Raw genomic sequence first — 15,828 nt, forward strand, 5'->3', positions numbered from 1 at the left:
AGACTGGATTGATCTATGTAGGACATTTGTAGTATCTTCCAGCATCATGGTCTATCCTTCCCTGTAGTTTCCACTTCTATTTCACGGTTACAAGCTAGCAAAATTGTGTTGATATAAGCATTACTTCATCCCTGTGAAACTGGTTGTATTGTTTCTGGGCTCTATTATCATTATCTTATCAGCAGAGGTGGATTTCAGGTGAAATTAATCAAGACTAAGCTTCAGGGCTTGTCACTTACATGGGCTCATTTTATATGATCTAATTTTTAACTTGTAATCCTGTCTTCTTTTCTTAATTAGGGATCCCAAAGTTGTGTGAGATGTAGGCTGCATGAAACCTGAATCTACTCCTAGCCGACCTCAGCTACAAAATATGGGGCACAAATTGAAATAGCCATCAACAGTACTTTAATCAGTTCTTGAAGCTACATTGTAGGTTCTTGTTATCACTGTTTGGTAGACACCTAGAATTTGATGTGATTTTGACCCAGATGTTAAAATCTAAATTATTCATTATGAGGTTTGCTCTCCAAAGGAGTACATAAATGTGATTCTAAAATGATTCTAAAAGTTTTGAATTGCCAATTCAGATATAATTACTGGATGATGGAAAATTTTATTTCCTCATAATCACAAATAAATATACATGTTATGCATTGTAAATATCAATCAGATTTTATATATCTTCTTATTCAACAACTGTATTAATTTGCTAAGGCTTCTGTAGCAGTGTTTGAGCCACAAATCAAATGGCTCCAATAACAGAAATCTGTTGTCTCAGTTCTGGAGGCAGAGATCAAGATGCTGGTGGAGTTGATTGCTTCGGAAGGTTGTGAAGAAGAATCTGTTCCATGCCTCTCTTACAGCTTTTGGGGGTTGGCTGGCAATCCTTCGTTCCTTGGCTTCTGCTGCATCACCCTGATCTCTGCCTTCATCTTCACATGGTATTCTATTTGTTTGTGTCCAAATTTTCCCATTTTATAAGGTCACTGATTATTTTGCATTAAGGGCCCACCCTACCCCAGTGCAATCTCATCTTAACAAATCATATCAACAACAACCCTATTTCCCAGTAGGATTAGATTCTGAAATGCTGGAAGTTAAGATTTTAACCGATGAATTCTGGGTGAACACAATTTAACCCCTAGCAACCCTAACAGTAAATAAATCGGAAAGACTACTGACATTTATGAAGTTGGTTTGCTTCTAATGTGGCCAGTGTTTAGAATCCAAGTTAGCAGCTCTAGGTATTTACCTTAGGCACAGCCAGCGTCAGTATTGAGCATTTTTCTAATGTCAGTGGACACAGTTATAAGAATGTATTGTTTTTATGGTTTGGAGTTCAGATAATATCATATCTTGCCCATAAGGTTGTGGCCTCAAGTCACATTTCAATTCTGGCACCTGCAGGCTTACAAAAGCAAGATGCACAACACTGTCCTTCTTGTCTTGTTAAACTTTGACAGCTTTTTGGGTTTTCCTTTAAGGAGAGAATAATATGGACAGTTTTGAAGTTCTGTGGACTTTTTAGGGTTGTAGTATCTTAATAAAACATTCTATGCAAAAATCTACTCCCTCATTAAAAAACATATATATCCCACTCAAAACAAAATTTTGAAATTCCAAATTGTATACTCTCACTGAGATAATGGCTTCCTTAATTTTTGGAGCAACATGGAGCAATTTATTTCATGATCTATAATCCATGTTTAATGCTAATTGATGAAATGGAATCATGAAAAAAGAAGGAAATTAAGGAAGATGCAGCAACAAAGAAAGAGAAAAAAGATAAAGGGAGATGGCCAAACATGAAGAAAAGAAAAAAAAAAAAAAGACTTTCTTCTGATTTTTAAAAAGCCTCTCTTAAGTAAGTATTGTAGTTCCGTAAATAATTCTGTCTGCAAAAGATAAAAGGAGCAGATTGGCCAATTACTTTCAAACTGTTTGATCACATCCATGTTTTCATTAATTATTCAAGCTTTAGGACTCATCAAAGAATCCTAATGTAAAACTCAAGAGGAGGAGCAAAAGCTAAGACACTGGCGAATGCTTTTTATGTTTAAGAGTTCTCCCACTTATGAGCATATGTGCTTTTAAATGTTGGGATGATTTAAACCTCATACGTGGGAAGGAGGTTGACGGGTTAGCCTTTTGGAAAAAGGGAAAGAAGGACATAAATTAAAGGTGCTTAAAAAGTCATGTCAGCGAGTAGAGCTAGAGGTGTAGGATAAAATGACATCCTTGGCCTTCACATTTGTTGCTGCAGGCCATGCAATGTTGACCATATACAATAATGGTGCCTGAGTCTTTACATGAAAAATTGTTGCAAGGGCAGTTTAAGAATCTTAAGAAAAATGAAATGAGATGATTAGACAGAAGAAAGGAAAGATGATGCAGTGAGATCCTATAATAATGTGAGAGTAAGTTCCAGAGAAACATTTTTATGAAGTCTATAATGTATTACTTTAGTTTTATCCCGATTGTAAGTTATCAGACCATTTTATGGGCACTATAATGTCACCAGAAGTGCATGTCTAACAAAATAATAGAGTGCATTACCAATTCTTCTGTGATGACCACTGCAGAGAAACTATTAGACCCATTTGTCAATGTGCTTTGGTGTCTAATAGTTTTAAAAAATAGATGGTTGTGAACCCTATTCAACGTTTTAAAGATATTGTTTCTCCTCATACACAGTCCATTGAATCATCGGTGTTGAGTACCTCTATTTGTCCACCCATGCCTTTTCAGTAAGCTGATTGAAAAGTAAACAAGAAAAACACATTTTGAATTACAGACTAGAAAATACTAACAGTGTGTGAATGGCATATGGAAAGTCTATTGTTTCAAACAGAAATGATATTTTTTTTACATTTTGGGTATTATGCCTAGAACATTAAAATCGAGTATATACAAAATAGATCTTCAAAATAGGAAAGTCTGCTTTGCAATAAAATAACTTAGAGGTCTGAGATAGTGAGGTGCATGCCTTTATAAAGAATTCCTTTACGATGGATGGATTTAGCAAGCTCTTTAAAAGCATAGCTTTAGATACTGTCTGTAGTTCTGTATTTACGCAAAGGAGTTTGCTTTACCAGTTCTAACTTCAGCCTTCATTGACTGATCTCATTGTCCTAATCCTTTATGATCCTAAATACACTACCCTTCACCTTTGCAACTCTTTTTGACAATTACTAAAATGGGTGAGTAAAAAAAAAATCCAAGGGAAAAGAGGAGAGAGAGAGAGGTTTTCCTAAAGCAAGAGTTACTGGTTTGCTTTCTGCCCTTGAATGAGTCGATTCTATCATTTGTTATAGGTGACTGAACTAGATGATCCATAAAGTGTCCCTGCTTGAGATCTACAATGCTATGATGGCTAAGTGAGGGCACTAAAATAAAAACTGTAAACAACAAATAAAAGCAAAAAGTCATGTGGAACCAACTTTCCAAAATTGCTTCCAATATTCAAAAACAGCTTTTTAAGTTAATATTCAGTGTTGCAGCATTTCAGATTGTATATCTTTAAATCCCAGATCTGCTACTTGCTAGCTCTGGGACCTTGGGCAGATCATCTTTTCCCTCCACAAGCCACAATTTCCTATTACCTACTCTGTTAAATAAGAATAATGATACTACTATATAGGTGAGGATTAAATAAGGTGGTGCAGGCAAACGTTTAGTACCAACTAAACGCTCAATAATGTTAGCATTTATTATTATTATCCAGATGTGTATTGGCAATGTTTAGCTTATTTTTCAGTTATTTATTAAAAAATATCCATGAATATTTTAAGTAGATTCCTTGTTGAGTGCTGAGCACAGTGCCCACATGGGGAGGGACGGGGACGGGGGCGGGGGTGGGGGAGTGGGTGAGGATTCCATGACCCATGAGATCATATGGCATGAGCCAAAACCAAGAGTCAGAGTCTTAACTCACTGAGCCACCCAGGGGTCCCAGGGCGCCTCTTTATCTAGATCTGCCTAGGTGACATTTCTACCTACTACAGCTGACTAGTTTGGTGACGGGTAACTATCAAGTTTGTTTTTTTCTCAATTTCTAGAGTAGATGTGGGGGAGTCACTAAATATTTGTCACCGAACTCTAGAATTTCAATTCTAATATAGGTTCAGGGAATAGGCCAGCTATATTTTCTTATTCTCCTTTCCCTATCTCTCCTTTTCTAGTCCAAAAGGGATTTTTATTGGTATCACTTCTCTGTTTTATAGAAAAATTGCTCCTATGGCATCACTTATTTTTTTTCCTACTCTTTCCAAGACCTAAACTCTTACCTCCAAGTCCTCTAGGATTTGACTCTTGATATTTAAATCCAAGCTTTTGGATTTTTTTTTTCCTTAAAGCTGCTGGTACTTGCAATTCAAAGCCTTGGTTTTAAAGACTGTTGTCTGTTGTCTGCACTGTTGACTTACAAAGGTCAAATTAATAGTTCAAAGGCCAAAAATGTGATTCTTTGTTCTCTCTGAATCAACCCTACCCTGAGGCATAGAGAAAGTATTCTTTGCTACTTAAATATAGTAGAAAAATAGAACTAAAAGAAATTGAAAAAAAATCAACACTTAGTTTAATAGCAAAGTACCGGGATCCCTGGGTGGCGCCGCGGTTTAGCGCCTGCCTTTGGCCTAGGGCGCGATCCTGGAGACCCAGGATCGAATCCCACATCGGGCTCCCGGTGCATGGAGCCTGCTTCTCCCTCTGCCTATGTCTCTGCCTCTCTCTCTCTCTCTGTGTGACTATCATAAATAAATAAAAATTTAAAAAATTTAAAAAAAATAGCAAAGTACCCTACTACAGAAGGATAGTCACAATGAAATAAAATGATATGTGTACTAGCTCCATAAGGTAAAACAAAAACAAAGCAACAAATGTGCCATATATATGTATATATGAGTGTGTGTTTTATATATACACATATTATGACATATATGCATATTATATATATAATGTTTATGAGCAGCATATATTATCACAAACTTTTTAAAAATCTTTGACCATGAGCATGATGTCTTGGTTGAATACTTCTAGCTATAAACATCAATTCATATATGGAATGCCTACTGTTGCAGAATTTCTTTTTCTTTAGTGCCTAAAGTTCTTGGTTACACTGCTTTGAAGAATGAAGAGGTAGACCAGAGTGGTGGGCAGCAAAGCCAAGTTTTTGAGCAAAAGTACAAAGCTCCGGAAGAGGGAGAGGACCCAAGAGGGTTGCCAATTTGGCATTTAAATCTAGGGGGTTTTGTATGGGCTCTTTGGTGTGAGCTGCCACCCAATCAAGTTTTTGTCTACAGACTGTGGTCAACCTAGTTGTTCTCATGGGAAGGGTGAAGGGCTCCTTCCAGCCTGGTGTAGAATCCTTTTAAAGGTGGTTTCCTCTTGGGGGTTGGGGAGCTTGTCCGTGCCTGCCTTTCTTACAACTGTCCTAATTCCTTACTACTATATGCCAGGAACTGGGGATAAACAAATGAAAAACAATGGGCATGTTCTACTAAATGCTAATCTACTAAACGCTGGGAATTTCTCAGTCACCAAGTAACATCAAAAATCTTCAAACTTACATCCCACCGTGTAGAACCTCCCAAACCTTACCTTTCCAAGGTATTCAAAGCCACACCTGAATCTTCACTTGTTCTTTCTGGTGGTGGAGTTAATTGTATTTGGCATTTCCTTCACCACTGCAGAGAGTACTGTTAGATCCCCAAAAGAGTTGCCTCAAGTACACAATTTTAAGACTGATTTCTAAAAAAGAAGGCTCTTTTAAATAAATAATATGCAGAAAGGTGTTTTCTAAATAATTAAAACTTACTTCCCACTTAATGCCTATCATTTCTCAAGATGCAACTCGTTTTTAGAAGACTAGGAAATGACTCATATAAATTTAAACAACGGAAATTTTATATATTTCCTTTCTTATTGGGTTTAAAATTGGATACAATATAAATTCATCTCTTTGCAGTCCTTTACTAGTAAAATTATCTCATAGTCTAATGAGATAGGCTATTGTCTATCTAATTTCTAATGTTTCTAAACTGAAATTTATAATATATCAAATCCTGAAAAGATTAATGGTATTTTGCAGCTATACAAGGGAGCTTTCAAAGGACTAGGTGGGTTTTTTTGGGTTTGTTTTTGAACAATGACATTTTTCTTAAGCCTTCTTTATTCTTTTAGTACATCATCTGATGGGAAATCCAGATGAATTAAAGATGATCATGAAATTTAAATAAATTAACTATTTCAGGACACCAGAACTTTATCTTTTAGAAAATATGTTTCCACAAATGCAAAATTTGAAACACACATTTTCCACAATATTTTAGGTCAGTTTTTCCTAAACTTGCATAATATATAGTGTCTTTTTAAGGGAAAAGCAAAAACAAGGACAAAAATATTCTCTGTGCCTCAGATATTAAATCATTTTTATTAAATTGTTACTTAAATATAAGGTATTTATGCCTATATCTTTTATGAAACATAATTACAAATAAAACACAAACAAATCTACAAATATGAGAAAATTCAATTTCACAATATTGGGTTTTAATGTAGCAGGAAATGTTTGGTTAAAATGAAATATTTGTTCACTACGTGAATATGGCATTGGCTTGTTACATACAAGTTCTTGTATCTAGTATGACAATATGGTGTGCAGTAAAATATTCTTCTAATATTTTGCTTGGGGAAACTCTTTTGGGATAGTATCTTCATTGTCTTTTTCTCTAACTCTGTTTTTATTAATAATTCCTGGTACCATGTATTTACAAACATGAACACTGGGTTCATATGAATATGTGACTGTAAAATACAGGTCTAGAAGACCCAAAAACCACTTAGGTTATTTCTTTAATTATTGTGGGAAATAAAAACACAAACATAAAAAAATTGTTAAAGGATAATTTTTTAAAAGGGCGAAGTCAAAACTATTATACAAGTATCAGAAAGGTGATTCTTTCATTCAATTATTAATGAGGAAATTAATAAGATGTTATGAACTCTCTCAATTGGGAATTCAAAATACCACATATACACAGTTGAGTCAGGAATGTTGAATCTACAAATAGATGTAAAACTGGCCTTTTCTCCTTGGGGGAAGTTTTCCCTCCACTAAATGGAATTTGCACATCTTTGGATAAGTATCATTTTAATTGTTCTCAGTAATCTATAATTTACAGCTTTATAAAATAATTCAAATTGCCCGCCAAAAGAATCAGATAGCCAAGAAGTGTGTGCTAGATAATGTCTCCTTTCCATAAAAGATGCTAAGTCTTCCTTTGGTCCATTTAACAATTTGTCCAGCCAGTATAATTAAGAAGAATATACAGACCCTATAGAACCTCCTTGGATCTCTATGGAAATCTTAGAGATCTCCTCAGCTCAGCTATTCCTCTTGAGAAATGATTTCTAGCTACAGATGAATGCCCCATCAAGCCCTTAGTCTTAAAGGTATTTGTAGCTCTCCATTCAAATATAAACACCAAGCAATCTGTTTGGATCAATGGAGTGACTTCTAAAGGATGAGAAATTCTGATAACTAACCCCAGATCTTTTATATGTGAAAATTTTGTCCAGTGGCAGAGTTACAATGGTAAGCCAATTTTTTTTCAATAAGAATGATTGAATTTTCTTTCTCTTCTTCTCATTTCTTTTTTCTTTTCCTTCCTTCCTTCCTTCCTTCCTTCCTTCCTTCCTTCCTTCCTTCCTTCCTTCCTTCCTTCCTTGGAGAACAATTACCACATACCAGGTACTGCATTAAGTATTTTATATATTTCATTAAATATCACAATAAGCCTATAGATGTGTGTGTTTTATGAAATGAGGAAATTCTCCCTGAACTAATCGCACTTTAAATATTAAAGAAAAAGTTATTAGATGAAAAACAGGGCAAAACCAAATGTATATTTAATGAGATCTGTAATAATAATTAGGATAATATCTTAAGGACTTCGGTGACACATGTTGCCCCAGAGTTAGAATCTCAGTCACTATTTATGGAACACATCCTAGTCCTTCCCACTTCATCTGGGAAACTGAGTGTCCAACTTACATTTTTTACATAGGGCTGTGTATGCATTTGTCACAATGCTTGCCAAATGGTATTAAATTATCTTTTTATCTGTTTATGTGTTCTTACCATCGTTAAACTGTGAGTTGCTGTAGAAGGGCCATGTTTATTCACGTACCTATAGTGACTTGCATGTTGACTGGCACATACTAGCAGCTAAATAAATACCTTTGAATTTGTCTAAGGTATGCATATACAGTAAAGCTAATTCCTAAAATTTAACTGCTAGAATAATTCAGTTCTAATCACTAATTCCAAAGATTCTATTTCCTCTTTCAAAATATTTCAGTGTTATTATATAGATTTTAGTATTTAATAAGTCCATTGAGTCTGGAGATGTTTAAAATTTGCTCTAAGAACACATGACAGTCTTGTCTTATCAGATACAAGCCAACAAACAGAATGCCATGCTGTGACATCTCTTTGAGACTTAATGAGGAAGGAGGCTGTGACAATACAAAAAATCATTTAAAAATCATCTAGAATTTTGCACCACAATTATATATCTAATGGATTGAGATTGAGAAAATCTTAAGTGCCAGTATATATATAAGGTTCCTCAAATCTCCCAAACTCAACACCATCTTTCTTTCTTTAAAGTATTTCTTAAAATACCAGTGAATATCAAAGAATGACTAAGGAACTGGGAACACAGGGAGCTGATATTTACATTGGCAGAAAGAAAGAATAGCAACCAAGCTAAAGTGAGATTGGTAGAGTGAAAATTAGAGAAGGAAAAATTAAAGTAAAATGCTAGGAAAGTGTTCCATTGTGTTAACTATTCTAATCATCAAGCTATTTGGTTGGGGGATAAAAATAAAACATGAGATTTAAAAAAATGCATTACTTTGTCAAAATATACACATTCCTTAAATATTAAATATGTTAAAACTACATAAACAGGAACTGTAATTCCTAATTACCAGTAGAGGATTTCTTTTGAATTTGTCACTGACCAGAGTTAGAAAATAATAAAAGTGTCATTTGACAGTTTGAACTACAATCTGACAATATTTTCTGTGGATATATGGAATGGGTCTCATGTTTGAGAAAATTAATTAGAGTTCCAGTTACTTTAGAATTTTAGTGGCCATTCTTGGTGCTGCCAGGAGAATGCAACCGAAACCCTAAACTGGTCAGAGCCTGGGAAAGATGGTAGAAGTAAGAGGTTATGGATGTCTGTGTAATTAAATACAAATCATCCATTATCCATCATGGTCTTGGTTTAAAGTACACTTCTCATTTGAAGGCTAATTTTTTAAATACTATTTCTAGCATGTTTCCTCTTAAAGCAATCTTTAAAAAATCATGTTGGTTTTCTTCTAGATAGTTTCACAAATAAACAACAAAAATAGTCTTCTTTTTTTTTTTTTTTTTAAATAGTCTTCTTTAGAAGGCTTGGAAATTCAATAATTATATGGTTCATGTTTCATTTATTTGTTTTTAAAATATATTATTTCATCTTTTTGATTTTATAAATGACTTCTCTCATTTTGGAAAGAATTTTGATCGACTAGGTTAGAAAACCATAGGGATGCCTGGGTGGCTCAGCGGTTGAGTGCCTGCCTTCGGCTCAGGGTGTGATCCTGGAGTTTCAGGATCGAGTCCCACATCCCTGCATTTGAGCCTGCTTCTCGGTCTGCCGCCTATGTCTCTGCCTTTCGTTCTGTGTCTCTCCTGAATAAATAAAGAAAATCTAAAAAAAAAAAAAAAAAAAGAAAACCATAAAAAGGAACAAGATGATTTTTTTATACTAGTTAGACAAAGGAAAATTTTCATATGCTTTAAAAATTTGATTGTCGGGATGCCTGGGTGCCCAGCAGTTGAGCGCCTGCCTTCAGGCCAGGGCGTGATCCTGGAGTCCCATTGGGCTCCCTGCATGGAACCTGCTTCTCCCTCTGCCTGTGTCTCTGGCTCTCTCTCTCTCTGTGCCTCTCATGAATAAATAAATAAAATCTTTAAAAAAATTGGATTCCCACAGAGGGACTTCATTTAAAAGTGTGGTCAGGGGTGGTGATAAGGAAGTGGCATTTACCTAAAAGTACTTTATGTTGGAATGCTTATGGTTATACTTTGCTCGTGGTTATACTTTGTATATCGAATACTGTACCTATCACAAGCTTGGATTTATGGTGAGTATGCATAATGCTGTTGTTGGGAGAGCCTGCAAATCCCTCCTTGGCAGCAGAGTCACCAGAAGTAGATGCACCTGTCTTCCCAGCTGGGATTTGCTCATGGGAAAGAGGGTCATTTAACACCATGTTGTCCTCATGGACAGCTGTATGTATAAGCTGCCGTAGGGTGTGGAAGACCTAAATTCAGTTTTAAAAAAAGACTTTAATGTCCAAATGAAATTTGACATGAAAAATATTTTGATGTTTTGATTCAGTCAATTTAGAGAATATTTAGGCTTGGTTTAATAGAAAAACATTATTTAGTTTGCTTTAGTCTGATTACTCTAACAGCTTTTAATGACTGAGTGAACACCAATATTTTCAGCTCAGCTTAGCTTGGGGTTTAGCATAAAATAGTTCATTCTGTTTTGATGCAAGTTCTTACGTAAAACATGGACCTTCTCTCAGTGCTGCAGCCATAACTCTTTCTCTTTGTCCATTTTAATTGTCTATTTTCCTCCACCAGACTCTAAGCTCCACAATAGAGGCTGTATCTCTTTTGCTAACCATCATTTTTTCTAGCATGCTGCCATTGTGCTAACTCTGGATATATTTATGTGTAATAAATCTTTGTTAAGTAGATCCATAAATGAAAGAATGAAGAATTACTTTTCACTGGCCAGGAAGGAGGTGAAGACTCCTTCCTACAAAGTAGGTGATCTCTGAAAATCACTCCAAAACTGAGAGATCTCTTTGAGTCCCTTTGTTTTTTATTTTTTATTAAGGTATTTACTTATAATATAATTTATAGTAAAATGTAGATTTTATGGGCACAGGTCCATGGAGTTTTTTCAAATGTTTCTACTTACATAAGGAACTATCTCAATCCAGATACAGAATTTTTGAAGCCCCTGGGTGGCTCAGTCAGTTGACTCTCAGTTTGGGCTCAGGTCATGATCTCAGGGTTGTGAGAGCGAGCCCCACTTTGGGCTCTGCACTCAGTGCAGAGACTGCTTGTCCCTCTCCCTTTGCCCCCCCCCAATAAAATCTTAAGAAGAAATACAGAATTTTTCCATTATCCCAGAAAGTGCTCTCCTACCATTTTCCAGTTAATCTCTCACAACACTGTTCTGATTATCATCATAACCTCTTTTTTGCCTTTTCTGGAGCTTCATATAAATATAACCATAACTGAATAAAGTATGCACTTGTTTTGTCTGTAATAATAAGATTAATAAGGAAGGGCTGTGCTATTTTAAAAAGCTGCTGTATGACTCTTACTTGGAGGATTTATTGTCCTGCCTATCCCATTCTCTAACCATTTGCTCTTTAAGAATTTCGAAGATAGGGGCGCCTGGGTGGCTCAATAGGTCAAGCATCTGCCTTCAGCTCAGGTCATGATTCCAGGGTCCTGGGATGGAGCCCCATGTCCGACTCCCTGCTCAGCGTGGAGCCTGCTTCTCCCTCTCCCTCTGCCTGCCACTACCCCTGCTTATGCTTTCACACACTCTCTCTCCCTCTCAATAAATAAATAAAATCTTTTTGAAAAAGAATTTCAACGATATACAGAATAAGATTCTTAGAAGTAGAGTTCAGAAGTACCATCAAACTTATATTATTGTAACTGTGGGCCTCTATACACAGATTGACAAATCAAGCTGATCAAGAGAGGCATATTTTAGGGGTGGGAATGCAGCCTGTCTTCCTGACTTCTCTGAGCTTTACACAGCACTACACCATCGGTTTCACTTATCCTCGAGATAGTTCTATGGGTAAACATATGTATGGGTAATAAATGGGAGAGGTTAAGAAAGAGCTCCAAAATTAGGTATTTCCACTAAAAGTCTTCTTTAAAATGTATTTTCAGTAACATATAGCTCTTTGTGGCGTAGAGGATGGTGTTTGAGTAGAATTGCAAAGGAGGTTTGCAAAGAACTGTAGTCAGTTTGCAGGCAGTGGAAAGAGGCTTGCCAACTGAAGCCTGTAGAAAATGGATTCATCGAATTAGAGCAGTCCATGATCAACTGCCAGAGACGGCTTATTTTCTTTGCTCATTCCAAAAAAAAAAGAATGCCTGAAACTTTGTGGTGATGGAAGGCTATCTTATAGAACATACTGGCAGAGAGCACTTTTTCACTGGCTCAGGTCAGTATTGTTACAGACGTGATGCAGTACTTAGGGCTCTGGTAGAGATCTTTAGGTCAGAAAAAAATTAGGCATAGGAGATTAGGGACCAAAACGTGTTAGTTTATTTCATCAGAGTAGAGCAATGAAACAGCTTTAGCAAAGCCTCAGACAGGACTAGCTAAGCCTAACAATTTTCAACTTCTTTTGCAGAAACGTTTGCTATTACTAACGAGATCAAGGAATAAAATCGTGATCTAGGGAAAGGAAGTAAATAATCATGAAAAGTAGTAAATATGATGTTATAACAAGGAAAGACTCCATTCATTCAAAGCCGGATGAGGGGGAGATTATAAATGATTTGAGAGGAAGAGAATTCCTTCTTCAAGTTAAGTGTTCTGTAAATGCTGATTAGTTTGTACAAGATGGCTTGAGGCAAGATATGTGGCAATTTCATGAAGTGGCAAAAAGAGAATCTGAACTTGAAAAAGAATGTTAATATTAGCTGAAGCGTACCAAGGTTATTTTTAATGTATTTTTCTTCCCCCTCAGACCCGGTAGAGACACTTCAAGAGCTGCTTAATCCCGGAGTGGAGGGAGTGTGTAAAGACCCTGACGCTTTACCCTGAGACAAGTTCAGAAGTTTTCCTTGTAGGGTAAGAGATGATTCCTACTTTTGGTTTTGTTGTCTTTGAAAATTAATGAAATTGTGAGGTGAAATGAGTTGGTATTCACAGAAGTAGTAGGATGCTCTGAATTTGTTTATAGCTTTGTAGTAGCTCGTGCCTTACAGCCTTTCGTGTGAAACATGTTCAGAAAAAGTTCCTTGGGCAGGTATCATCGTTATGTTTGAAATAGGATGTCATGTAGAAACAATGGGAATTGCAAAACACCAATCTAACAATTTTGGATTAAAACATTATTAGCAGAGATTCTCTAGTCAGGTGCTTCTCAGCCTTTTTCTTATCATGCCCACATAGAAAAGGACAATACTTCTGCGAGAGATGGCAGAGGCTGCTTACTACCAGAGACCGCTGGCCCTGGTCATCAGACCAGACCCAGAACAGCTCCAGGGCCGAAGGGTTTGAATCTCAGTACGTCTGTAAACCATTATTTGGGGGAGCTCTATCCTTTTTGAAAACACTAAAGTGTCCCCAGCTTTGTCTGCATCTCAATGACTGGAATCTGGGTTTAGACGAGTTTCTTTTACAGAAAAAAAACAAAACAAAACAAAACAAAACAAAACTCTGGGTCCCCAATTTTCATATGAAGTTAACTTGATCTAAATAAAGATTGACCAATATCCCTGACTTTATATCAAGAAAATTGAACCTAAAATAGTTTCTTCATCCTTTCTGTTAGTACAATAATAAAGAATCTCTCCCCTAGAGAATCCACAGGTACATTTCAATTCTGGCAAGGCGCCTTGTTGTCCTAGGGCTCTGGGGAAGTTGACAAAATCTGCCTTAATAGTCACGAGGGCTCCCCTGAGTCTGAGATGTGCATAGCTCAGGTCTCACTTCAGTATTTGGTTTAGGTTGAGTAAGGTTGTTAGCTGTCTTTGTTATTATTTAAAAAGAAAAAAAATCGCAAATGTTCAACAGATTGGGGGCCTGATTCAAACTCAGACTGAATATTGCAGAATTATGGGTTTCAGGCTAATGGGACATGGATACTCTCTGGTATTTCTTCTTGCCTTATTCCAATATTATCACAGGTACCAACATAATGATGATTTCAAGAATAAAGTGGTAACAACAGGGATGAGATGCCCAGTTCTATCACCATGAAAGACCGGCACAAAATACTGTTTAGTCACAATATTAGAAGTTGTCTTATCTTACCAGGATTTTTGCCTTGATTTGGTTTGGTTTGTTTTTAAAACCTTTAGTGTCTTTGGCTTTGCTGTTTTTGTTTTGTTTTGTTTTGTTTTTTAATTTTTAGTTAACAATTTTTTTAGAGTAGTTTTAGGTTAACAGAAAAATTAATTGGAAACTATAGAGAATTCCTACATATCCTTCCCCAAAGCACATAATTCCCCCTATTAGTAACATCTTGTATTAGTATGGTGCATTGTTATAATTAATGAACAAGTATTGGTAGGTACATTATTATGAATTAAAGTTCATTACTTGTGTGAATTTACTCTTTTTATCGTCCATTCTTTGGATTTTGAAAAATGTATAATGACGTATTTCCATTGTTGCTATATCATATAGTGTATCATCTAGTACTATATAGGACATAAAATGGAAAATACAGAATATTTTGACCACGCCCAAAATTTCATGTACTTTCCCTATTTGTCCTTCCCTTCCCTCCCTAAAACCTGGCAACTTCTGATCCTTTTACTACCTCCAGAATTTTGACTTTTCAAGACTGTCATGTAATTGGCAATCATACAGAAGACAGCCATTTCAGACTGGCTTTTTCCACTTAGCAATGTTTCACTTAGCTTTGTCTTTTTGTGGCTAGATAGCTCATTTCCTTTTATTGCTGAATAGCATTCCATTGTATGAATGTACCGTAGTTTGTTTATCCATTTTTTATTGAAGGACATCTTGGTTTCCTCCAAGTTTGACAATTATGAAAAAAATGCTGCTCTAAATAGTTCTCTGCAGACTTCTGCATGGACATAAGTTTTCAACTTATTTGGGTATATTTCAAGGAGTGTGATTACTGGATCATATTGGTATGAGTTCCTTTAATTTTGTGAGAAACCTCCACACTGCTTTTCAAAATGGCTGTGTCATTTTGCATTCCCAATGAACAAGAGCTCTCGTTGCCTTACATCCTTACCAGAATTTGGTATTGTCAACGTTTGAATGTTATTCTAATAGATGAGTAGTGTTTTCTCATTGTCTTAGGTTTTTAATATGATGTATCACAAGAGAGATTGTGACTGCCCAGAATATTCTGAACACTTAGCCCCTAGAAATTTCTTTAGTATTTAGTGTTTTCATATGGTGATGAAAATGATTAATAATATGGGTTTTCCCCTGGTAACATCCACTGTGATAATGTATTTTTATGAGATGAAAGTGTATGTACACTCAAGTGTATATTTATGTGTATCTGTGTATCTGTGTATGTCTACTATTTTCTATTTTTCTTAAAGGAGATCATAGGCAAAGACTTTTCTAATAATATACCATTGAAATGAAAATATGCAGAGTAAATCAAAGATATTTTTGTTTCTAAAAATGAAGTATGAGTATTCTATAGATCCTGATACTATAACAGGCCGTGCTTGATGTTAATATAAAGCTAGCTTTCTGGCATGAGTAAGCCATTTCAAATTAGGCATTCCTAGATTTTTCATTCCGTTAAGTCCCCCCATGTAGATATAGCTATAGGAAGAAATTCCTCGTTGTCCTTCCAAGTTACAATAATTTTTCTGTGGGCATGATGCATGTTTATGCTTCAGATTTGATTATATGGCTTTGTAAATACATCTGAGGAGATAAGGGCAGCCCGGGTGGCTCAGAGGTTTGGCGCCGCCTTCAGCCCAGGGTT

The 15,828-nt window shown here is 35.9% G+C and overlaps 1 protein-coding gene across 1 annotated transcript in view; it reads left to right on the top strand.

Moving 5' to 3' along the window:
* B3GALT1 (beta-1,3-galactosyltransferase 1) overlaps positions 1–15,828 on the top strand; it is a 503,119-nt gene that overhangs the window by 157,523 nt on the left and 329,768 nt on the right. The window contains exon 2 of the mRNA XM_025460053.3: positions 12,865–12,968. The gene's annotated coding sequence lies outside the window, so the exon portion shown is untranslated. The remainder of the gene's footprint in view (positions 1–12,864; positions 12,969–15,828) is intronic.

Source organism: Canis lupus, chromosome 36, assembly GCF_003254725.2.
Source record: "Canis lupus dingo isolate Sandy chromosome 36, ASM325472v2, whole genome shotgun sequence".
Lineage (NCBI taxonomy): Eukaryota > Metazoa > Chordata > Mammalia > Carnivora > Canidae > Canis > Canis lupus.